Below are 24,296 nucleotides of genomic sequence, written 5' to 3' on the forward strand. Positions count from 1 at the left end.
GTTGGTGGTGCGTTGGGCGCAGCACACACACACGACCCGGTGCTGGTAATGTCCAGGAGGCTGCATGACAGCACCGGCGAGGACAGCGGGCACACGACACGTTGGTGGCTGCAAGATTCACGCGTCGCATGCAACGGCATCGCTGAAAACTACCGCTACCACCTGCATCGCCAGTCGTGCAGACGGTCAGCACACATCTCCCACCCCCCCGCACCTCACTCCGTGTACACTGCTCCACTTCGGGATCGCCCTTACCACTGCGGCAAAACGGTATGGCACGACATTGATGGCTGTGTCTGCGATGAGCTGTGAGCTCAGAATCGTTAGACAAAGTCTGACTCATGGCAATAGCTGAACCATCCATCTCGGTGGTCACTGAGTTCGTCAGGGACACTCCATCACGTGCCCGCGTGGGGTAGCTGGTGTCGGAGTGCCGAGGACTACGGTGTCCGACTGTGGGAGGGTGGGGGGGGGAGACTGCACACCCGGCACCGAAGTTTCACTGCTCAGCAACCCCAGTGACACTTGGTCACCATCACGATCCCTGTGGCAACGGAAAAATCACACAGTCTTACAAGTTAGGTGCAACAGTGAGTTTAATGGTAAATATTAAGTACAGATGCCCTAGCCCCTACAACTAAATTGTGCCCTGCACCCGTGCCAAATTACTCTGTGTCCCTCTTCGTTGCCTTACGGGCCCTACCACTACATCTAAGTGAATCCCCAGATGGTACAGCAGGAGTGGAGGTGAACTGCTGAGAATCACGCCCCGCGACATGTCTCCCCGTCGGCACTCGTTTCCTGGGGCGACCCGGCCTTGATGGGCCAGGCTGCTCCGTGGCCGTTTTGGATGACGTGGTGCCACCCTGCTCTGCCTGCTGCCCACCCAATGCACCAGGGATGGGACGGGGGAAGACCGAGCATTCGTCCCGTGATGGAGTTAATGGGACGGGCCCCGGAACCTCCTCCTCCCTCGGGGAGCCCGGTGGCCCCCGGGCCTCACTGTGGGACGGAGGTGCGAGCGGGGAGGTGCCCCGTCGCCTCACCGACACCTGGCGCTGCCAGTCCTGGAGGCCTGCAATGGTATCCACCAGGATCCGAAGGTTTGCAGAGACGGAGTCCAGGGAGTGAGACATTCCCGCCAGGGACTGTGCGACCTCAACCTGTGAGTGCGCGACGCCATCCAGCACGTGCGTCAGGCGGTCGATGCTCTCCACGACTGACTGCTGGGACTGTGCCATGGCGTGCTGGAACTGTGCCATGGTGTGTTGGGACTGGGCCATGGCCTGGTGAGACTCGGTGCATTGCTGCCTGTGAGAGGGCAGCCCTCTCCAGGGCCGTGGATGACGCGTGCACATGAAGCCCAACGCCTTGCAGAACCTGACCCATGGCCGAAACCGTTTCACCCATTGCCTCGACCGCGGACACCACCCGTGTAGTGTTGGCCTCGGTGGCTGCCATAAGCGGCACCACTCCCTGCTCCTGGACGCGGTTTGACTCCTCTAACTGCGTCTGCAGCTGCTGGAAGACAGCCCTCATCCCGTCATTGTGTCCCTGGGTTTCAAAATGCATCGGCTGTCCAGGTGGGTCGAGTAAATCCAGGAACCCGGGAAACGTCTGGGCGACAGCTGAATGCTGGGCCTGGCTGCCCTCTGACTGCCAGCCCCTCGGCTGCTCCGACCTCCACCTGCTGTACCGGCTCAGCTGCGTGGTGCACACCAGACCGTGACCCAGGAGCCTCATCACTTAATTGCCCAACCGAGGTGAGTGTCTCTGGGATGGTGGATGGCGTGGGAGTCAGCAGTGCCGCAAGCTCTAGGTCCTCATCTGTCAGAAAGTCCGGAGTGTCCTGGTCCCAGTCATGTCCCAGCGCAGGGTGCACGCAGCCCATGTATGGTTCAGCGTCAGGTGAGTCCGTTGACTGCGTCACCGTCCTCTGTGCGTCTGGGTCCACTGATCCCATCCTGTCCTGTCTCACGGCCTGACCTTCGGGCAACGCACAGCCATGAAATTCGTCACTGTCCGTCCTCTGTACGTCCTGCTCTAGAGTCTCGGATTTGGAGGATGGCACTCCTGGCTGACCTCCTGCCACCCTCTGGCGTGCGATGCTAGGTGCGGTGGTCGTCGTGGATGGTCGCCTGTGTGAGGCAGCAGACGGCCCTGGACGTTCGTCACCACGCCCTAGGGAACAGAATAATACGGGGTTAGTTAAACACGCTCGGCCGGGCGTAGGATGGTCCAGTGGGTAGAGTGTGAGGGGACAGAGGTTGGGGGGTCCAGTGGGTAGAGTGTGAGGGGACAGAACATGGGGGGTCCAGTGGGTAGAGTTTGAGGGTACAGAGGATGGGGTGTCCAGTGGGTAGAGTGTGAGGGGACAGAGTGTGGGTAGAGTGTGGGGGGCGGGGTTGTCATGCAGAGTTGTCTCACTTGGCTGTGCATCTCCAACCTCGCATTGCGACCTCCCGGGTGGCAGATCCCCCAGCAAGGTCCAGTGCCCTCTGCTCAAACACTGTCAGGGGGTGCAAAATGGTTGAACCCCCTCCGGTTCTGTTGTGCCTCCGGCTGTTGTGAGCAGTCTTGTCCTGTTGGGGGGGGGCATAGATAGATCATCACAATTCGGCGGGTATCATCAGGGCGTTCAGATATTGGCACAGGTTGGGGGGAAAGTTGCAGCTACACCATGGCATCTCTCCAGGGGGTCGCAGGGCTCATGTGGGTCTGTGACAACTTTGTTAACCACCCTCTACTCACTCTCGCCCCCCCCCCTCCCCTTCCTCTCGTGCCCAGGGGGGGAGGTGGGTGATGAGGGACATGGGGAGGGGAGGGGGATGGTTGTGACCCGGGGGCACCCTCATGGCACTTACTCTGGCAGCCCTGGTGAGGTTGTGGAGCTTCTTGCGACACTGCTCCCCAGACCGAGGGGTCTGCCCCACAGCACTGACTGCCGTGCCCACCTCACGCTAGGCCCATCACACAACGCTGGAAGGGTGGCGAAGCCCTCGTCTTGGGCAGAGGATGCCCCAGCGCTGCTCCACCTCATCGATGAGGGTCTCTAGATCAGTATCACGGAACCTCGGGGCGGTCCTCCGTGGCTCCGACATTTTCTCCCCCCCTCCTTTCTGTGCGTGGATCGCGCCCTTTTACAACGCGGAGTGGCGTCATTCAGGCGTCGCACGCTTCCGACGCCACCCCCCCCCCCCCCACCCCCCGTGTTTCGCGTGGCCCCGATGCTAGCCCATTCCCAGGGCCAGAATCGATCGGGGCCGTTTCGTGCCGTCGTTGAACTTGACCAAGTTCACAACGGCTTTCCCGGTGCGGCGCGGCATCGGTGAATCGCGCCCAAGAGGTTTCTGAGTAACTAGAGGTTTTGGGTCTGTAGGGAATCTATCCCTGGTTATGCACGTCTATTCTTTTATGCTTTCTAATTAATGATACCAGAAGATAATCATTCGCTCTTGTTACGATCTCAGCTGATGTTACCACCGGACAAGCTGAATTCTAGGGGGGAACCCAGCTTCACGGACCTAACTTTTATCTTTTCTTTAGAAACGTGGAGGGCAGCCACTGAACTTTTGACAAAAGTAGAAAACATTTGTTAAACAAGAAAAAATGAACTTTAATGCACTACTCCTTCACACACAACCATACCTTTACAGATAAAAAAAAATTAGTAAGGACAAAGCAAGTTACAAAATCTATTTTATACTCTGTCACAGCAAGTACACAGTCCAGTAAATTAATAGGTGACTTATGATCAGACACCGCACTCTGAAATCAGTGACAGATACCACCCAAAGCAACTTCTACGGATTTCCGATCAACTCCCCAGATGCTGGTCACAGTGTGAGCCAACTGGTCGCACTGGAACTCATGCATACAATTTTCCGAAAAAAACGTCAAAGTGTCACTTTCGGCGCGAAGACCAGAGCGATGGCACGATCTGGACTGCAACTTTTTGGAACTTAGGAAAAAAATCATTTTTCCCACCTGAAAAATACTGTGCCTGTGGCACAAAGTGTTGGATTTGCCCGCCCCGGTGGTAATCTGACCACTTTAATCAATGGGGCACTGCGTTTAAACAGGTCCACAGCACTTTCTCTCATTCAAGCCAGGAGGATGGCATCGGAAAAAGCAGATCCCCGCTTCATGGAGGGGTCCTTACCCATATGCTGAATGCCATGGAGGAGTAAGGACAGCAATATGCCCTCGATCTGGCAGGAGACGCTCCAGCAAGATCACATTCCCCGCCTTGGAGATGTTGGTGAAGTGCCAGCCGCCTGCGCAAGAGAACGGATGTGCAATGCTGCAATAAAATGAACAACCAACTCAGTTCTGCCACAGTGATTGCTCCCTGTAACCTCTCACATTGCCGTCACCCCTCGGAATATCACCTTGACTTCACATAATGCCACTTTGCAAGGTTAGATGCATGGTGGGAGAACTCCGGGACATAAGAACATTAGAACGAGGAGCAGGAGGAGTAGGCTGTCTCAGGCATAGTCTGCAGAACAGGGAGATGCTACAACACCAGCGACACCCAAAAATAGGCCAGGGCCCACTTGGACTCGGCCCTCCTGAGGGCACTGGCGAGGAAGGTTAGTGAAAATAGCAAAATATTCCATAAGTATTTCAAGGGGAAGAGAATAACCAGGGAAAGACTAGAACCCATTAGAGACAAAGGGGATAATAGAAACATAGAAAAAAATAGGAGCAGGAGGAGGCTATTCAACCCTTCAAGCTAACTCCACCATTCATGATGATCATGGCTGATCATCCAACTCAATAGCCTAATCCCATTTTCCCCCAATATCCTTTGAGCCCTTTTGCCCCAAGTGCTATATCTAACTGCTTCTTGAAAACATATGTTTTGGACTCAACTGCTTCCTGTGGCAATGAATTCCACAGGCTCACCACTCCCTGGGTGAAGACATTTCTCCTCATCTCTGTCCTAAATGGTCCTACCATGTATCCTCAGAGCCCTGGTTCTGTACACACCCATCATCGGAAACATCCTCCCTACATCTACCACAGGTTTCTGTGAGATCCCCCCGTATTCTTCTGAACTCCAGTGAACACAATCCTAAATGATTCAATCTCTCCTCATACATCAGTCTTGCCATCCCAGAAATCAATCTGGTAAACCTTCACTGCACTCCCTCTATAGCTAGAACATCCTTCCTCAGATAAGGAGACAAAAACTGCACACAATGTCCCAGTGTGGCCTCAACAAGGCCCTGAATAATTGCAGCAACACATCCCTGCTTCTATACTTGAATCGTCTTGCAATGAAGGCCAACATACCATTTACCTTCTTTACTTCCTGCTGTATCTGCATGCTTACCTTCAGTGACTGGTGCACGAGGACACCAAGGTCTCGTTGCACATTCTCCTCTCTTAATTTATGGACATTTAGATAATAGTCTGCCTTCTTGTTTTTGCTACCAAAGTGGATAACCTCATATTCATCCAAATTATACCACTTCAGCCATTCATTTGCCCACTCACTCAAGATGTTCAAATCAGACTGAAGGATCTCTACATTCTCCTCATAGCTCATCCTCCCACCCAACTTGATGTCATCTTCAAATTGGAGATTGGGGCTGGATTCTCCGCACCCCAAAGCCGCAATCGCGTTCGGCGACGGGGCGGAGAATTCAGTTTCACATATGAAATAGGGCCTGGTGCCGGTTCCGCGATTCTCCGCCCCCGAAAAGCAGCGTACCCAGGGAGTACTCCGCGCCAATTATCCACCACCTGAGGCCATTGCCCGAGGTCCACCCGGCTATTCTCCGCCCCCAACCGGCCGACTTTCCGACAACGTGGTCCACTCATGGTGCCACCATCCGTGATACCCACATGGCGGCTGCAGACTCAGTCCGGGGTCGCCACAGTCGGGGGAGGGCCGATCGGAGGGCAGGGGCAGCCTTATTCGGGACTGTTTTTTTTGTGCGGGCGGTGTGGGTCGGGTGAGCGGCTGATGCGAGACACTACTTTGCCCATCCAGGTCTGCGGTCTGAGTCCACCATGGAGCACAGCGCGGCTGCTGGAGGCCACCACCGTGCGCATGCGCGGCCTCTGACCCGGACGTACGGGGAGCATATTGGCAGCTGGAGCTGCGAGCTCCACGAGAGCCCCCTACAAGGCTGTGAATCTGTGGCCTTTTGATGGTGTTTTCCTGGCGTAAAGGACCACAGTTTTCACAACGGCGTGGGGACAGAGTCCCAAAAACAGAGAATCCAGCCCATGACATTTTGTTCCTTCATCTAAATTATTTATATTGTAAACAACTGGGGCCCTAGCACAGATCTCTGTGATCCCCTACGAGTAATTGCCTGCCAATTTGAAAAAAAAACCCGTTAATTCCTACTCTTTGTTTCATGTCTGACAACTAGTTTTCTATCCAGCTCAATACACAACCTCCAATCTCATGCACTTTAATTTTTACATGCTAATCATTTATGCGGGACTTTGTCAAAAGCCTTCTGAAAGTCCAAATACACCACATCCACTGGCTCCCCTTCATCAATTCTACTAGTTACATCCTGGAAGAATTCTCGTAGATTTGTCAAGCATTATTTCCCCTTCATAAATCCAAGCTGACTCTGTCCAATCCTCCCACTGTTTTCGAAGTGCTCTGCTATAAAACCTTTGGTAATGGATTCTAGAATTTTCCCCACTATTGACATCAGGCTTACTGGTCTATGATTCCCTGCTTTCTCTCGACCTTCTGTTTTAAATAGTGAAGTTACATTAGCCACTCTCCAATCTGCAAATAGTTCAGCAGTCTATAGAATCCTGGAAGATGCCCATCACTGTATTTGCAAATGGAAAAGTGGACAAATCCCAAGGTCCAGATCAGTTGTTTCCCAGACTGCAGTGGGAGGCAATAGAGGAAATTACAGGAGCTCTGACCCAAATTTTCTGGGAGGCACCAGAGGATTGGAGAACAGCTAATGTGGTTCCACTTCTCAAGAAGGGTGGTAGAGATAAATCAGGAAATTGCAGGCCAGTGAGTCTCACATGAGTGGTAGGGAAACTGTTGGGGAAAATTCTGAAGGAAGGACAGAATCAATCTACACTTGGAGAGGCAAGGTTTGATCAGGGACAGTCAGCGTGGCTTTGTGAGGGGGAGGTCATGCCAAACCAACTTGATTTAATTTATTAAGGAGGTGACCAGGAGTATCGATAAAGGTGGGCTAACTATATAGATATAGTGTCATGTGAAAGTACCTTTAAAAAATGGGTGTTTGTCAGATAGCTGCTGATGTGTTGGCTAGTGTAGGCTTTTTAAAAATAAATTTAGATTACCCAATTATTTTTTCCAATTAAGGGGCAATTCAGCGTGGCCAATCCACCTACTCTGCACATTTTTGGGTTGTGGGGGTGAAACCCACGCAGACACGGGGAGAATGTGCAAACTCCACACGGACAGTGACCCAGAGCAGGGATTGAACCTGGGACCTCAGCGCCGTGAGGCAGTTGTGCTAACCACTAGGCCACCGTGCTGCCCGGCTAGTGTAGGCTTGAGAGATGAACAGACACTTCCAACACTGATGAAGGTTCAACTCAATTTTATTAACTACTTCTAACTAACTAACACACGATGACTGTGGGTCTAAATGATGCTAACTTAAACTAGAGACCTAAGCCTTGTCCGAACCAGTTGATTTTCTCAGCATGTGTTGTAAGTCTGTGCTGGGCTGGATGAGTTCCTGTTACACTCAGAGGCAGCACCCAGAATGAGCAGGAACCGTGGTGCCCTCTGCCTTTATGGTGTGTGTATTCTAACTGGTGATTGGCTGCGGTGTTTGTACATGTTGATTGGTCCCTGTGTGTGTCCATCAGTCTGTGCCTGCACCATGATATATTGGTTTATATTATGACAGCTGCAGTGATGTCAGAATGTGGGTGGAGCTGGGCTGTCTGTCTTTCACTTTCGCTTTGGGCTGGCAGCTACAGGGTTTTTAGTTTTGTTTTGAGAGCTGGATAGCTGCAGGAAATGCAAACAGCTGTATAAGAATCTCCCTGCAATCTAAAGATTGTCTCCAGATCATTTGGGTGATTTCAAAGTGATAACTGCTCTCAGTACTGAACTTAAACCTGATCTCTGTATTAAAAAGGGTCTTTTGTCTTATGGATGTTGCAAGGAAAGATTAAGGGTTACTTATAGAATATTGTATCTGTGGGGACGATTGGTGTTGATAGTTGTTAAGATGTTTTATGTGGGTTTATAAAGTGTTAATTGGTTTCATAAATAAACATGGCTTTAATTTAAAAGTACTTTAGCTCTCTGTTCCACCACACCTGTAAAGTGGCCCATGTGCTCCCCATAACCACACTCTATTAAAAGTTGTGGGTCAGGTGAACTCCATAATACACTTTGGTGTTCTCTAAACCCTGGCCCATAACAATCGTGTATATGGATTTCAGCAAACCTTTGACAAGGTCCCACATGGGAGACTGAATAAGAAGGTAAAAACACATGGGATCCTGTGTTATGGGCCAGGGTTTAGAGAACACCAAAGTGTATCATGGAGTTCACCTGACCCACAACTTTAAATAGATTTTGGTTATGGGGAGCACAAGGCCCACTTTACAGATGTGATGGAACAGAGAGCTAAAGCATTTTGAAAACAAAACAATGTTTATTCTTTGAATCCAGTTAACATTTTATAAACACACAGTAACCATCTTACCAACTACCAACATTGATAACCCCCCAAAAAGATACAGAATGTCCAATTCACCTAACAAGCATGTCTTTCGGGACATGTGGGAGGAAACCGGAGCACCAGGAGGAAACCCACGCAGACATGGGGAGAACGTGCAGACTCCGCATAGTGACCCAAGGTGGGACTCAAACCCGGGCCCTGGCGCTGTGAAGCAAAAATGCTAACCACTGTGCTACTGTGCCACCCATAAAGCCTACTGCACCTGGTGTTACCAGACAGGCTCCCATCCAAGTACCAAGAAGGCCTGAGTCTGTAAAGCTTCTGAGATCAGACGAGATCGGGCATTTTCAGACTAGTATAGTGTTGGCCATCATTACCTGAGCTGTAGTGCAACCAATGTTAGACACTGCTATCCCCAGGCATTTGGTGGTAGTGAGAATTTGGCCAGAATTTCCATCCATGCACCGCTCTGTGCGGCAGAGTGTATCTTTTCTTTCATTTTCCCATGGAAATTGAGCATTGCTGGCTTCTTCTTCTTGGGCAGTACCACAGAGTTGAGTGATTTGCTTCCACTCTAAACATGAGTTCTCAGTATTAGGACTCCCGTTCAAGAATCCAAACAAATAGCAATTTGTAAAACTGCGAGGGAACATGACTGAACCACAGGAGTTATAACACTGTCCAATAGGTATCGTTTATGTTAAAACAAACCTGAATTTAATCACAGAATCCATCAAATTAACACCAAGGTAATCGCTTTCCAAGGAGGCAGATGCATAGTAGTATTGTCACTGGACAAGTAATCCAGAGACCCCAGAGTCATGGGGCGGCATTCTCTGAGGCCGTGCTCGGCCGGAGAATAGGCGTTTACGTCGAATGGCCCATGACGCCGCTCCGACACCGATTTCCGAATCACCGCACCCCCAAAACTCGCAGGATCGCGGCGGGCACTGCACGGCCCGGAGAATAGCGGGAGTTGGCCCGATGAGCGATTCTCCCAGCCCCCAAAGATTCTGCGCCCCGTATGGGCCGAAGTTCCAGTGGTGTGTTCCGAAGTCCCGACAGCGTGGTTCTAAGCACCTATAAAACATCGTCAGCCAGAGGCTGGCGGGAGTGGGGGTGGGGGGCATGCTTGGCTGGAGCACGAGCTGCCAACTGGGGTACCATGTAGTCCATGGCGCCTGGTTATGGCAGGGGTATGCCCCATGATGAAAAGTTGTCTACCCACCCACTGCAGATCATAATGTTTGGGCATCTTCCAGTGATGTTGGCCACCGTGGCGGGGACCACTGGCCTGCATAGAGCCCAATGGGAGCTGGAGCAGGGGTGTCACAGAGAGGAGGCGGAGGCTGCAGCAGAGGGGCAGGCTGCAGTGGGGCAGATGCCAGCCGCTCAGGCTGGAGGGCCGTCCGCCCAACAGGCAGAGGAGGAGGAGGAGGACCAAGAGGAGGGGCAGCCACAGGACGGGGATGCCGATGAGGAGGAGGAGGAGAGGGGAGAGGAGAAGGTGGTGGCACTGAGGAGCCTGATGAGGCCATGTGTGTACCAGCGCCGCATGTCCTTCCAGGAACTCCCGGACCGGGCATGCAGGAGGAGACTCCAGATGATCCAGGAAACCGTCACCCATATCTGCCACATGACAGCACATCTGGCACCGCGTGGGACTGTAGGGTGGGGGGGGGGGACACACACACCCTCTCCCAGTGGCCATAAAGGTGATGGTCGCCGCCCTGAATGTCTATGCAGCGGGATCGTTCCAGTCGCGGAATGGGGACCTTCCCGGCATCTCCCAAGCATCGGTGCACAGGTGCATCCGTGCAGTGCCTGACGCCCTGTATGACCTTGCGAACCGGTACATTCAATTCTTTGTGGACCGCGACCACCAGGATGCCCGGGCAGTGGGCTTCATTGCCATCGCCAGGATACCCATGTTACAGGGGGTAATCGATGGGGTCACATCGCCATGCAGCCACCATCGTATAACAGGCCGATGTTCATAAACAGGAAGAGATCCTACTCAATGAACGTTCAGGTGGTCTGCGACCACCAGATGAAGATCCTGCACGTCTGTGCCCGGTACCCAGGCAGTGTACATGACTCGTTTATCCTGGCACAATCATTCATCCCCGCCTTATTCGAGGGTCACCCCACCCCAGACTGCGGGGTGTGGTGACATAACCACTGTAGATATGTGTACTTGCAGTAGGGGGATGTACGGCTGAACCTGTAATACAGGTTCCTCCGGTAAGCCCCTGCCGGCTAGCTCCGCCCACAGGGAGCTTGTGTATAAATATGCGTGTGAGTCACTGAGATCCTATTCTACAGCTGCCACCGGAGGAATCGCATCACACAGCAATAAAGCCTCGATTGTACATGTCTCGAGTCTTTGTGTGCAATTGTTAGCACCACAATTTATTGCTGTGTGGTTTTCCTTACACCATGGACATCAGGATCAAGCCTGACCGTCTGCAGCTGGATCCGCAGTCGCCTCACGCCAGGAAAGACTTTGTTCACTGGCTTGCAGCCTTCGAGGCCTACATCTCTTCAGCGGACCCTCCCCCGACGGAGGCTCAAAAAAGACAACTTTTGTACTCAAGACGTAGCTCCAGTGTCTTTCCGCTAATTCGAGATGCGCCTGACTACGCCAGAGCTATGGAACTGCTCAAGGAGAACAATGCACAGTCGACGAACACCCTGTTTGCGAGACATCTACTCTCTACTCGCGTCCAGCAGCCGGGTGAGTCGATTGAGGACTTCTGGAGGGCCCTTATACCTCAGGTATGAGACTGCGACTGCCTGGCCCTCACAGTCACAGAGCACTCTGATTTACTCATGCGCGATGCCTTTGTTACAGGCATTGCATCGGACCCCATCCGGCAACGACTGCTGGAAGGGGCTGCCCTCGACCTCGCGGCCACAAAGACTCTGGCGCTTTCAATTACGGCCGCCTCCCGTAGTGCGCGATCTTACTCCGCTAGCCACTCGGCCCACCCATCCTACACCCCGCAAACGGCCCCCCAGGCCCACCCGTCCTACCCCTCGTGGACCCTGCAACTGCCCCCCCCCCCCAGCAGCCGCCCCCGCGCACTACGCCTGCACCGCTCGCCGCACCGCACTCCCTGGGGGTCCCCGCTGCTATTTCTGCGGTCAGCAGAAGCACCTCCGCAACGCTGCCCGGCCCGCACCGCAACCTGCAAACCTTGTGGCAAGAAAGGCCACTTTGCAGCGATGTGTCAGTCCCGGACGGTTGCCCCCATTCCCCCCCTCACCTCAGCCAATCGCACAATGGGCCCTGCCGTCCGCTTCCCCCGGCCCCACGTGCGATCAGTGGGCGCCGTCATCTTTCGCCGCCCCCGCCACGTGCTCTCCATGAGCGCCGCCATCTTCATCCCCCACCGCCATGTGCGTTCCATGGGCGCCGCCATCTTGTCCCGACCCCACAACGTGCGCTCCATGGGCGCCGCCATCTTGTCCCGACCCCACAACGTGCACTCCATGGGCGCCGCCATCTTGTCCGCCGCCATCTTCTCCCACACAGGTACTCCAGACGCCGCCATTTTGTCCTCCCCCGGGACGGGGCCACGGGACACGGGTCGCTACCGCTACTCGTCGGACTCATCAGACTCGACTGCCAATCACCCGCTACTCGCCTCCGTTACGCTCGACCAGTCGCGTCCTCGCAACCTGGCACTCTCTTACACAACGGTGCTGGTCAACGGCCAGGTGACCTCTTGCCTCATCGACTCTGGGAGCACCAAGAGTTTTGTCCACCCGGACACGGTAAGGCGCTATTCCCTTGCGGTCCATCCCGCCAACCGGCAGATCTCTCTCACCTCCAGTTCCCACTCTGTCCCGATCCGGGGTTTCGGCCTGGTTAAACTTACTGCATAGGGCGTGGAATTCGACGTGTCCGAATTCGAAGAATTCGAATTCTTTTCGTCCGACGTCACTTCGTCCAACGACACTTCGTCCACGTCTTTTGGTCAAACGTCTTTTTGTCCGCACGTCTTTTGGTCCAACGTCTTTTTGTCCAATTATCCAATTACAAATAGACTCCTTATAAAACCATTTAATTGATAAAATGCAAGTACAATACAGCAAGTAAATTTAAAAGTTTACTATGAGAATTTAATTGCTAAAATGCAAGTAATTGATAAAATGCAAGTAAAATACAGCAAAAGTTGAAAAATGCAGTTAAAAAATCTAAAAGTTTACTAATTACTTAAAATTCCCGAAAGATATCACATCACTTAGAGAATACAGTTGGAAAATGTATTTAAAAATTCTTAAAGTTACTTAAAATTGATGTAAATTGTAAGCAACATTCCTCAAGAAATCAATTTTTGTTGTAGAATCATATTCAACGACCAATCTTTTGAGGCGTTCAGTTATTTTCTTATATTGTGTACATGAAGTCGACTGATCTCCCCGAAGAATTTGAGCCTTTTTGCCTATTACGAACCCTTCCTCTTCCTTCAGAGTTTTGATTAACCTCCAGATATTCAAATGAGCTCCACCCGCCGAACGCTTTATCGCAGAATGAAACCCCTCAGCAGCAGTATTTGTTCTTGGTAGATCTTGTAGAACACGCTGATTAACAGTCCATAGCTGTCGGGAATGTAGGTGTTTCTCTCCTTCGTCTGGCACCGCGTCCTCTCACAATGCCTATGTAAGTCAAGTCGAAGTAAACGATGAATTCAGCAGGTATTTCTTCATCGTCTATCAAATCTTCATAAGCCTCTTCGACATCTTCAACGGGGAGGAAAGCTAATGCTGAAAAACATCGAATTTTAAGACAGAATTCAGAGTCTGTATTGTATTTTTCTTTGAGGCCTAAATCGGTAATTTTTCGAAACACAGATTGGCTCAAATGAAACAAACATGTCACGACAGATGAATTAAGGAATGATGAATTAATTGCCTTGTGATCTGCAACTTTGAAATCTGCCATGATATCAATCGGATCTGCATTAGGTTGCATAATTTTCAATTGGTCAAAAAATAATTCGTATGTCTGCTTTCTTTTATTCGGCAGTAATGCAAAGACCCGTGGAAAACTGCTTCCTTTAACTTGTACATGAATGCAGAACAGTTGAAACCACTGTTGTGGCACAATCTTGAATGTTCCATCGCATGCCCAATGACGATATGATGCTAAATCCTGAAGAGCACTTTCTGATGCGAATACTAGTAAGCGCTGTTGATCCTCGGCCACCGAATCGTATCTTAGAAACTGTTCGCCATTGTCAAGTTTACAATATTTGTCAGGTATTTCAAAACCGTGTCTAGCCGCTGGATTAGCGGGAAATCCAGAATTTTTTTGTCGGCACCTTTGAATAGTCCTTGAGACGACGGGCAACCTAGGGAGTTGAGAGCAGGTATTTTCTGATAGCTGCGTAAACTTGGCCGCTAGAATGCTACGCGAACTTGCTGCTATGTTTTCCACTGCTTCATGCTTTATTTCTGCAACTGCTTTTCTAGCATTTAACGAATCAACATCAGCTGGATGAAGGTGCTCATTAGAAAAATAAATAATTTTCGGCTCATTGTTTTCCGTTACCGTGTGAATCCGCACTGAACACAGCCTTCTTTTCTAACATCATCAGTATTCTTTTCCTAGGTTTGGAATGCTCGAATGAGCAGTTATTTTCATCAGCTACCTTCCTTTTGCTCTTCGTTGACACAATGAACTTTGCCATTCCCGAGGTATATGTGCCAGCGCACAAGTGAACCAGCTCCGTGCCTTGCACGCGAGCCTTTGCCATCCGGGGGTCACTCGCTTGTACCATCTGATCAAAGCCCGCAATCTGCCCTACTCCGTCGAGGAAGTACGGACAGTCACCAGAGACTGCCAGGTCTGTGTCGAGTGCAAGCCGCACTTCTACCGGCCAGATCGCGCACGCCTGGTGAAAGTGTCCCACCCCTTTGAACGCCTCAGCGTGGATTTCAAAGGGCCTCCCTCCACCAACGGCAACACCTACATCCTTAGTGTGGTCGATGAATTTTCTAGGTTCCCCTTCGCCATCCCATGCCCAGATATGACGTCTGCCACCGTCATCAAGGCCCTGGATTCCATTTTCGCTCTGTTCGGTTTCCCCGACTACATCCACAGTGACAGGGGATCCTCGTTCATGAGTGATGAGCTGCGTCAGTTCCTGCTCAGCAGGGGTATCGCCTCCAGCAGGAGGACGAGCTACAACCCCCGGGAAATGGGCAGGTAGAGAGGGAGAACGGGACGGTATGGAGGGCCGTGCAGCTGGCCCTACGGTCCAGGAACCTCCCAGCCTCTCGCTGGCAGCAGGTCCTCCCTGACGCGCTCCATTCCATTCGGTCATTACTGTGCACCTCAACTAACAATACACCCCATGAACGTGTTTTTGTCTTCCCTCGGAAGTCTACATCCGGGGTGTCGCTCCGACTTGGCTCACGACTCCGGGCCCAGTCCTTCGACGTAGGCATGTCCGGTGCCACAAGGCGGAATCCCTGGTGGACAAAGTACGCCTACTCCACGCCAACCCTCAGTATGCCTACGTGGAGTTCCCCGACGGCCGCCAGGACACAGTCTCGCTCCGGGACCTGGCTCCCTCAGGTGCTGATCCCATGCCGATGCCCCTTTTCCCCCCCGCGCCACCCTCCTTTTCCCCGCGCACCCATATTTGTCCCCACCAGGTCCATCCCTCGTCCCCCTGCCCACACTGGAGGACACAAAAGATTTCGGCTCGCTCTCGGAGTCATCCCGCCAGCAGCCAGCATCAATACCGGCAGCACCTGCACCATCGTTGCCATCACCGCCTGGGCCGACGTCGCCACCACAGCTACGCCGATCACAGCGGAACGTTCGACCGCCGATTCGGCTCAACCTGTAACCTGCTAACCGGATGCACTCTTGGTTTTCTTTGTTTGAACCCTTTTGTAAATATATCATCCTTTGTATTATAGTTACACGTCACCCCCGCCGGACTCATTTTTATACAGGGGGTGAATGTGGTGATATAACCACTGTAGATATGTGTACTTGCAGTAGGGGGATGTATGGCTGTAGCTGTAATACAGGTTCCTCCGGTAAGCCCCTGCCGGCTAGCTCCGCCCACAGGGAGCTTGTGTATAAATATGCGTGTGAGTCACTGAGATCCTATTCTACAGCTGCCGCCAGAGGAATAGCATCACACAGCAATAAAGCCTCGATTGTACATGTCTCGAGTCTTTGTGTGCAATTGTTAGCGCCACACGGGGCAGTTTGCTGGACGACAGGGGTTACCCGTTGCGGTCGTGGCTGATGAAGCCTATACGGAGGCCACAGACCGACGCGGAGAACTGCTACAATGAGGCCCATTGTGCGACCAAAAGCTTTGGGCTGCTGAAGACGCGTTTCGTGGGCCTGGACTGCTCTGGAGGGGCCCTCCAGTACCCGTCAAATAGGGTCGGCCACACCGTTGTGGTCTGATGCGTCCTCCAAAATATGGTCCAGCAGAGGAGCGATGTGCTGGAGGATGGGGGGGGGGGGGGGGGGGGGGAGGTTCACAAGGAAGGGCGCGTCTCTCCAGATGAGGAGGAGGAGAGCGGGGAGGCAATGTATGGGACATGGGGGCTGGACATGGACGGGAGGCTGCACTATGCCCCGGCAGGGCCAGCGAGCTGGGGACTGTTTAATTGCTGCACATTTCACCAACTAGAGGAGGTTTTGTTGAGCAGGAGCACATACACCACACCACCTCACCACCCACCGCCCTCACCTCCCACAACACCAATAAGACTCACCTCCCCCACCACCGACCAACCTTAGCTCCCACACCACCGCATCACCCGCATGCACACCACCCCTCCATTACACATCCACCTGTGGCACAATGAGCTGGGCTCACACAGTTGCTCGTGACAGCGGGCGTGGTCCATGCCATGGAGGATGATTACAGCCCGCTCTGTGATGAGCTCCGAGCTCCACATCGTTAGACAATGTCTGACTCATTGCCACAGTAACAGCCTCCACCTGTGTGGTCCCTGTGTGCGGGCTGGACACTGCATCACATGGCCCTATTGTTCCACTAGGGGTCGGGGTGGTGTGGACGTCCGTGGGGCGCATTTCACACCCACCGGGGCTCAACGCCTCACCCACAGTGGTACTCAGTTCCTGTCCCACTCCCGCACGCATCGGACAGAGCACTGAGGCAGCTTTCATTGGTGGTACAGAGTGTTTAATTACAAACGTTATGTACATGTGCCCTAGCCCCTATCACTAAGCTGGGCCCTGCAGCCCTGCCAACTTACTAGGTGTCTACCTTTCTGGCTTTACGGGCCCTATCACTACGTCTCGGTGGTTCCCCAGACGGCTCAGCAGGAATGCAGGTGGACTGCTGCGAGTAGGGTCACCATTGGCACTCGTTTCCTGCGGCGGCCCGGCCTGGATGGGCCAGGCTTCTCTTGGGCGTCCCGGCTGGCATGGTGCCACCCTGAGTTCTGCCCGCTGCCCACCAGATGCACCAGGGAAGGTAGGGGGGAGTCCGAGGTGCCGCGGTGTTCCAGGACCTCCCCTGCAGGAGTCACCAGCGCAGACCCAAGCACTTCCTCCTCCCTCGAAGTGCCTGATGGTCCCTGGGCTTCTCCATCGGACGGGGGTACGAGCGCTGCCATCCCCCATAGCACCCCCGACACCTCGCGCTGCCAGTCCTGGAGGCCCGCTCTGGTATTGACCAGGGTCTGTACGTTAGCGGCCATGGTGCTCAGGGAGTGGGCCATCCCTGTGTGGGACTGCGCCATCACCCTCTGGGTCTGTGTGACGCCGGCCAGCATCTGGGCAATGCCGCTGATGCTCTCAATGATGGGCTGCTGAGACGAGGCCACATTGAGGTGCGCCGCTGCGATCTGCAGCTGGCTCTGGCTCATGGCTGCCTGTGAAGAAAGCCCCAGGCCTTGCATAACCTGACCCATGTCCGACACCGTTGCCCCCATTGCCTCCACCACGGACGCCACCCGTGCGGTTTCGACCTGGGTGGCAAGCATGAGCGGCACCACTCCCTGCTCCTGGACACAAATGCACTCCTCCACCTGTGTCTGCAGGTGCTGGAAGCCGGCCGTCATTCCCTTCTCTCATCCCTGGATCTCTGACTGAGTGGGTGTCGAAATTACACAAACCCAGGACGCGTCTTGGCAACAGAGGGGCTGCCCTCTGATTGTCTGGCCCCTCGGCTCCTCCTACCACCACCTGCTGAACCGGGAGCAGCTGTGTGGTGCTCACCAGTAAGTGTCCTAGAAACCTCATCATTAACAAGACCAACCGAGGTTAGTCTCTGAGATGGTGGAGGGTGTAGGAGATAGCAGTGACGGAAAATCTATGTCCTAATCAGAGCCAAAGTCTGGATGTCTCCTGTGTTGTTCCGTGGTGCATTCCTGATCCCTGTGTCACCGTCCCCTGTGTGTCCGTCCCCTGTGTGTCCGCCCTCTGTGTGTCCGCCCTCTGTGCGTCCGCCCTCTGTGCGTCCGCCCTCTGTGCGTCCGCCCTCTGTGCGTCCGCCCTCTGTGCGTCCGCCTTCTGTGTGTCCGCCCTCTGTGTGTCCGCCCTCTGTGTGTCCGCCCTCTGTGGGTCCGCCCTCTGTGTGTCCGCCCTCTGTGTGTCCGCCCTCTGCGTTTCTGTGTTCTGCGTTTCTGTGTCCTGGCTCGTGTTGGGCGCAGGGCTGCTCAGACGGCTGCCCTCCCATCGGTGCTTGCGTCCCTGGCACTGCTTGGGGGCAGGGGGCACCGGCTGGGCCGGGACCATCACCGGCTGGTCCTGTAAGACACAAGACAGCATAAATGGTTAGACAGGCGGACAGGGGTGAGGGGACGGGGTGAGGGGCTAGGGTGAGGCGACGCAGCCAGGCAGGGGGGTCTCACTTAGTGGCGCGCCTCCGATCTTGGCATCGGCAATCTCCCGGTCCTCTGGTCCGCCAGCAGGGTCCAGTGCCCTCTGCTATTGCATGGTGAGTGGGTGCAATTCAGGTTCACCCACTCCGGTTTACTCTCGCTCCCTGTGGTTATGGCCGTTCTTCTCCTGGGGCGGTGGGGGTACACAAACATCAACAGTGTTAGGCGGTCCGATGCATGCAGCCCAGTGGTCGGGTCTATGATGGCATAGGTGCACAGGGCACCCAGCCAATGCAGCTGGCATGGTTAGGTGCAGCCATGTGAGTCAGGGCGGGGGTTGGACTGTCCCGCTGGGGATGTGTAGGGGGTAGGGGTGTTGGTGCCAGGGGCACAGTGCTGGATACTCATTCTGGCTGCCCTGAGGAGGTCATGCAGCTTTTTTAGGCACTGTTCGCCTGTCCTGGCAACCGGCCCGACGTTGCTGAAGGCCTCACCCACCTCCCTCCACAGACGGCGAACGGTGGCTGGGTCCGGGGTACAGAGCCCCCTCCTCTGCTCCACGGCGTTCAGGAGTGTGTCCAAATCGTCATCCCGGAACCTTGGCGCTGCACGGCGGCATCTTCCCACTGACGACTGTGTGGGGGATGCGTTTTTTAAGGCGCTGCGGCGTCGCGTCAATGACATGACCCATGTATTGGATGCCAATCGCAGGCCACTCACCTGGGCGCTTCTTGTGGTGCCCGTGCTGGCACCTTGTGGGCTGCTGAATCGGTGGACTATGAGGCCCGTTGACCCCGGTATGTACGAGGGCGTCAGCACTTAGCTCTATTATCAGAAAATCCTGCCCATGATCTGAGGACCTGGGTTCAAATCCTGCCATGGAATTTGAATTCAATAAAAATTTGGAATTAGAAGTCTAAATGTAAGCATGAAACCATTGTCGATTGTCGGAAAAGGCCATCTTGTTCACTAATTTCCCAAGGGAAGGAAATCTGTCTTCCTTACCTGGTCTAGCCTACATGTGACTCCAGGCCCACAGCAATGTGGTTAACTCTTAAATGCTCCCAGGGATGGGCAATAAATTATGGCCCAGCCAGCAACGCCCTCATCCCGTGAACAAATAAAAAAGTTAAAACAGTTCTTAAATAAAAGGGAAAAAACTTTAACTCCCCTTCTACACCTGCCTGTATATTCCAATTAAGCAACCCAATACAGTTCAAATGCAATTTATTAATCAGAGCTACTTGCTTCTCTGCACAGACCTTTGGAGAGAACCCCTTCACAGCTCTAGGGTCCCAGGTGCGATCCCCGGCTTGGGTCACTGTCTGTGCGGATTCTGCACATTCTCCCCGAGTCTGCGTGGGTTCCCTCCGGGTGCTCCGGTTTCTTCCCACAAGTCCCGAAAGATGTGCTTGTTCGGTGAATTGGACATTCTGAATTCTCCCTCAGTGTATCCGAACAGGCGCCGGAATGTGGCAACTAGGGGCTTTTCACAGTAACTTCATTGCAGTGTTAATGTAAGCCGACTTGGTGGAATGGCTGCTGCGGAGACCCCAGGACGTGAGTAGCCAGCTTCGCAATGAGTCTGGGGGCACTGGGCTTTCTTTCCGGTACTCAAGGGTTGGCGGTAGGGTGGGGAGCCCTCAGCGGGGCCAGCCTCAATCGGGGTAGGCTGTGGGGGTGGGTGCCTCAGCCCATGCCACCTCCTGGATCGTGTGGACCCGTTATGCCCCTGTCTGCCTGCACTACCGACCACCCATAACTACCACTGAACGTGCAGGCTTCGGGCTGCGTGGCTGGAGGCTATTGCTAATAGGGAATTGGCAATCCTCATCTCCCAAGTGGATTCCCATGGGTAGGCATGCCATGTAGCATGTCGGAGTTATTGCCCAGCATCCCAATCAGACCGTAATGCCTGGTCACTGTGCCTGAACACTGCAGGAAGCAACACCACGGATGCAGCAGACAACATTCAAACGAAACGGGGCTGGGCCCCAGGAATTGGGACATTCCCGCAACCAGGGAGTGGGTCTGTGCATCAGTGTGGGGACCAGCGCCCTGTACAGGTATGTACCTGTACCCAGCGGGTGTCGGGGTACAGGTTGTGGGGTCCACTGATCAGGGTCGCCCGCTGTGGCTGGGGGTGCGTGGGCAGGGCGTGTCGCATGGCAGGTGTGGTGGGGTGGGTGGGGGGGAGGGGAGAAGCAATGGGGGAATGCAGGGTTTCAAGGGTGGAAAACACAGCTGGTTGTCAGGCTCACACCCTCTCCAAGTCCTTACAGATATCACACAAGATGGATGATATCTTGGACCCTGAGGAGGCTGCCCTGGTGGTTCTACTGGCAGACCAGGTAGCCAGACACCAGAAAAGGCAGCGGCAGCATAGAATCTTAGAATGTACAGTGCAGTAGGAGGCCATTCGATCCATCGAGTCTGCACCAGCCCTTGGAAAGAGCACCCTACCCAAGCCCACACCTCCACCCTATCCTGGTAACCCGGTAACACCACCCAACCTTTTGGGACACTAAGGGCAATTTATCATGGCCAATCCACAGGTTAGGTAGATTCGCCATGATAAATTGCCCTTAGTGTCCAAAAAAGGTTGGGAAGGGTTATTGGGCTACGGGGATAGGGTGGAAGTGAGGGCTTAAGTGGATCAGTGCAGACTCGATGGGCCAAATGACCTCCTTCTGCACTGTATGTTCTATGTTCTCAACAAGGGGATGGTGCGGCATCTGTGACATGGCCTCGCGTACTTGGAACTACGTGGAGGTGGAAGATATCCGCTTCTGGTGGCCATCAAGGTCACCGCAGCCCTGAATGTCTACGCTTCAGGATCATTCCAGGGCTTGAGGGGGAATTGTGTGGCATGTCAAAAGCTACAGCGGGGATGCATGTATGTTGCCTTGCATTCACCAAGCAAGCAGGGAGTGCCCGTCATCAACAGGAAGGGGGTCCACTCCCTGAACAGCCAGCTCATGTGCGACCACCACACGAAGATCATACACGTTTGTGCATGCTACCCAGGGAGTGTGCACAACAGCTCCATCTTGGGGCAGTTGGACATCCTCGGCCTCTTTGAGGACCGCCCCAGGATGGCCGTTTAGCTCTTGGGGGATAAGGGGTGCCCACTGAGGACCTGGCTGATGACGCCAGTGCTGAGGTCGGTGATGGATGCTGACACCCAATAGAATGAGGCCCATGCTCCCAACCAGGCTGTCATTGAACATTATATCGGACTCAAGTTGCGGTTCCGATGCCTCAATCGCTCTCGTGGTGCACTGGAGCACACCCCCTGGAGGGTCACCCCTTTTTTGTAGTGGTCTGCTGAGCCATGCACAACCTAGTACAACAATGGGCAATATGCTGGAGGGGAAATGGGGGAGGAATATGTGGCCACCTCCGAGGAGGAGGAGGCGCCAGACCAGGAGAGGCTGGAGGATGAGCCTTGGCTGGACTCGCAGGACCAGCTGGAGGATGGATGACAAGCAGCAGCGGCGAGGGTCTGGTAATCCCGGAGGGCCAGGGAGGCGCTAATCCTTGCCCACTTCACATAGGACGTGACCTCATCTATCACCCCACCCCGGCCCCATACCTTCCCCTCCCTCCCCATTCCCTCCCTTTCCTTCTTTCCCCCTCTCCCATATCTCTCCCTCCACCTTCCCTCCCCCCCCCCCACATTCTCCACCACCCCAACCAATCCCACCCTCCCATGGTCTGTGTAACATCACTCCAGACTGATGGGACTGTCGGCACTGTCAGGGGTCACTGTCGAGGGCAGGGGGGTGATAATAACCCGCAGTGAGCTGAGCGCCAGTGAGCCTTAATCTATGACATAGTTGGAGTCCTGTGGTCTGCTGAGTGCTTGCTCATACCCATCACCTGCATGTGGAGTGTCTGGCAGGGGGACGGTGATACCTCCATGTTAGGGGGGGGGGCTTTGGCAGGGGATTGGTGCTCATCCTGCACCCCTTCCCCCTATCGCATGCTCCTCACCCTACCCTCTACCCCCTTCCCCCAGTGCCCTCTCCATGATCCTTGACCTGCTGAGCCTTCCATGCTCTACTGCTGTGCTTTGGTGTGTATCCAAGATACACATCCCGGGGCCTTCGAGGATCCTGGTAGGTGTCCTCCGGGGGCCCTATGCCTGCCCCACTTCCAGGTGCTGACACCGAGATGCGCCATTGTTGGGGGCTGAGTTGGTCTTGGGGAGCCGGTGGCCAGCGGCACCATTCTGTAGGGTGACTCCAGGTTGGCACCCAGCACTCCCTTCTCCCAGTCTGTGCCCATAGGGCCCTGGGGTTCAGCTCGGGATGGAGGGGCAGCTGGATCGAGCCCCGGCTGCCTCTGCATCATCTGGCTCTGCTGGCCCTGGCGGCCCTCCAATGTCACCAGCATGGTGGGGAGGCCGTTGGCGATGCTCCTTAGTGTGTGGAACATGCTCTGGACCGCCTCGGCAATGCCCACCTAAGACTGGGACGTCCCGCAGTGCCTCATCAAGGTCCACCTGAGACTGGGTCACATCCTCGAGCGACTTGGACATGCTGCCGAGGCGCTCAGCAATGGCCACCACTGACTGACAAGACTTAAGTCGAGTGCTCTTTCCAAGGGCCGTGCAGACTCAATGGGCCTCCTTGTGCACTGTAAATTCTATGATTCTATGATACAAAAATTGGTGGGATGGTAAATAGTGAGGAGGATAGCCTTGGATTACAGGAGGACATAGACGGCTGGTCAGATGGGTAATCAGTGACAAATGGAATTCAATCCACACAAGTGTGAGGTGGTGCACTTGGGCAGGACAAACAAGGCAAAGGAATACTTGATAAACGGCAGGGCCCTGGAAAGCACCGAGGATCAGAGAGACCTTGGTGTGCATGTACACCCGTCGCTAAGGTAACAGGGGAGGTGGATACAGTGGTTAAGAAGGCGTGTTATATTTGCCTTTATTAGCCAAGGCAGAAAGTTTTTAATAATCTTTATTGTCACAAGTAGGCTTACATTAACAATGCAATGAAGTTACTATGAAAAGCCCCTAGTCACCACATTCAGGCGCCTGATCGGCTACACAGAGGGAGAATTCAGAACATCCAAATTACCTAACAGCACATCTTTCAAGACTTGTGGGAGGAAACCGGAGCACCCAGAGGAAACCCACGCAGGCACAGGGAGAACATGCACAGACAGTGACCAAAGCCGGGAATCGAATCTGGGACCCTGGCGCTGTGAAGCAACAGTGTTACCCACTGTGCTACTGTGCCGCCCATTTAAGAGCAGGGAGGCTATGCTGGAACTGTATAAAATGTTGGTTGGGCCACAGATAAAGTATTGTGTGCAGTTCTGGAAATCACTTTATAGGAGGGATGAGATAGCACTGGAAAGGGTGCAGAGATTTACCAGGATGTTGCCAGAGCTGGAGAGTTTGGGCTAGGAAAAGAGATTAGATAGGCTTGGATTGTTTTCTTTGGAGCAGAGGAGGCTGAGGGGGGACATGATTGCGATGTATAAAATTATGTGGAGCATAGACAGAGTTGACAGGAAGTAACTTTTCCCCTTGGTGGCAGGATCAATGACTAGAGGGGACCGATTTCGGGCAGGTGAGGGGCAGGCTGTTCAGAGGGACAGTGAGGGAAAACCTTTTTACCCAGAAGGTGGTGGGTGTGTGGAACTCGCTGCCTGAAAGGGTGGTGGAGACAGAGACCCTCATATTATTTAAGAAGTATTTAGATCTGCACTTGCTATCCCAAGGCATATAAGGCTATGGACCAACTGCTGGGAAATGAGATT

General features: G+C 53.7%; 1 protein-coding gene across 1 annotated transcript in view; it reads right to left on the reverse strand.

The window, feature by feature from the left end:
• Positions 1-24,296, reverse strand: part of LOC119963850 (sperm flagellar protein 1-like) — a 124,169-nt gene that overhangs the window by 94,251 nt on the left and 5,622 nt on the right. The gene's annotated exons all lie outside the window — the stretch shown is intronic.

The sequence above is a fragment of the Scyliorhinus canicula genome, chromosome 3 (genome assembly GCF_902713615.1).
Source record: "Scyliorhinus canicula chromosome 3, sScyCan1.1, whole genome shotgun sequence".
Classification (NCBI taxonomy): domain Eukaryota; kingdom Metazoa; phylum Chordata; class Chondrichthyes; order Carcharhiniformes; family Scyliorhinidae; genus Scyliorhinus; species Scyliorhinus canicula.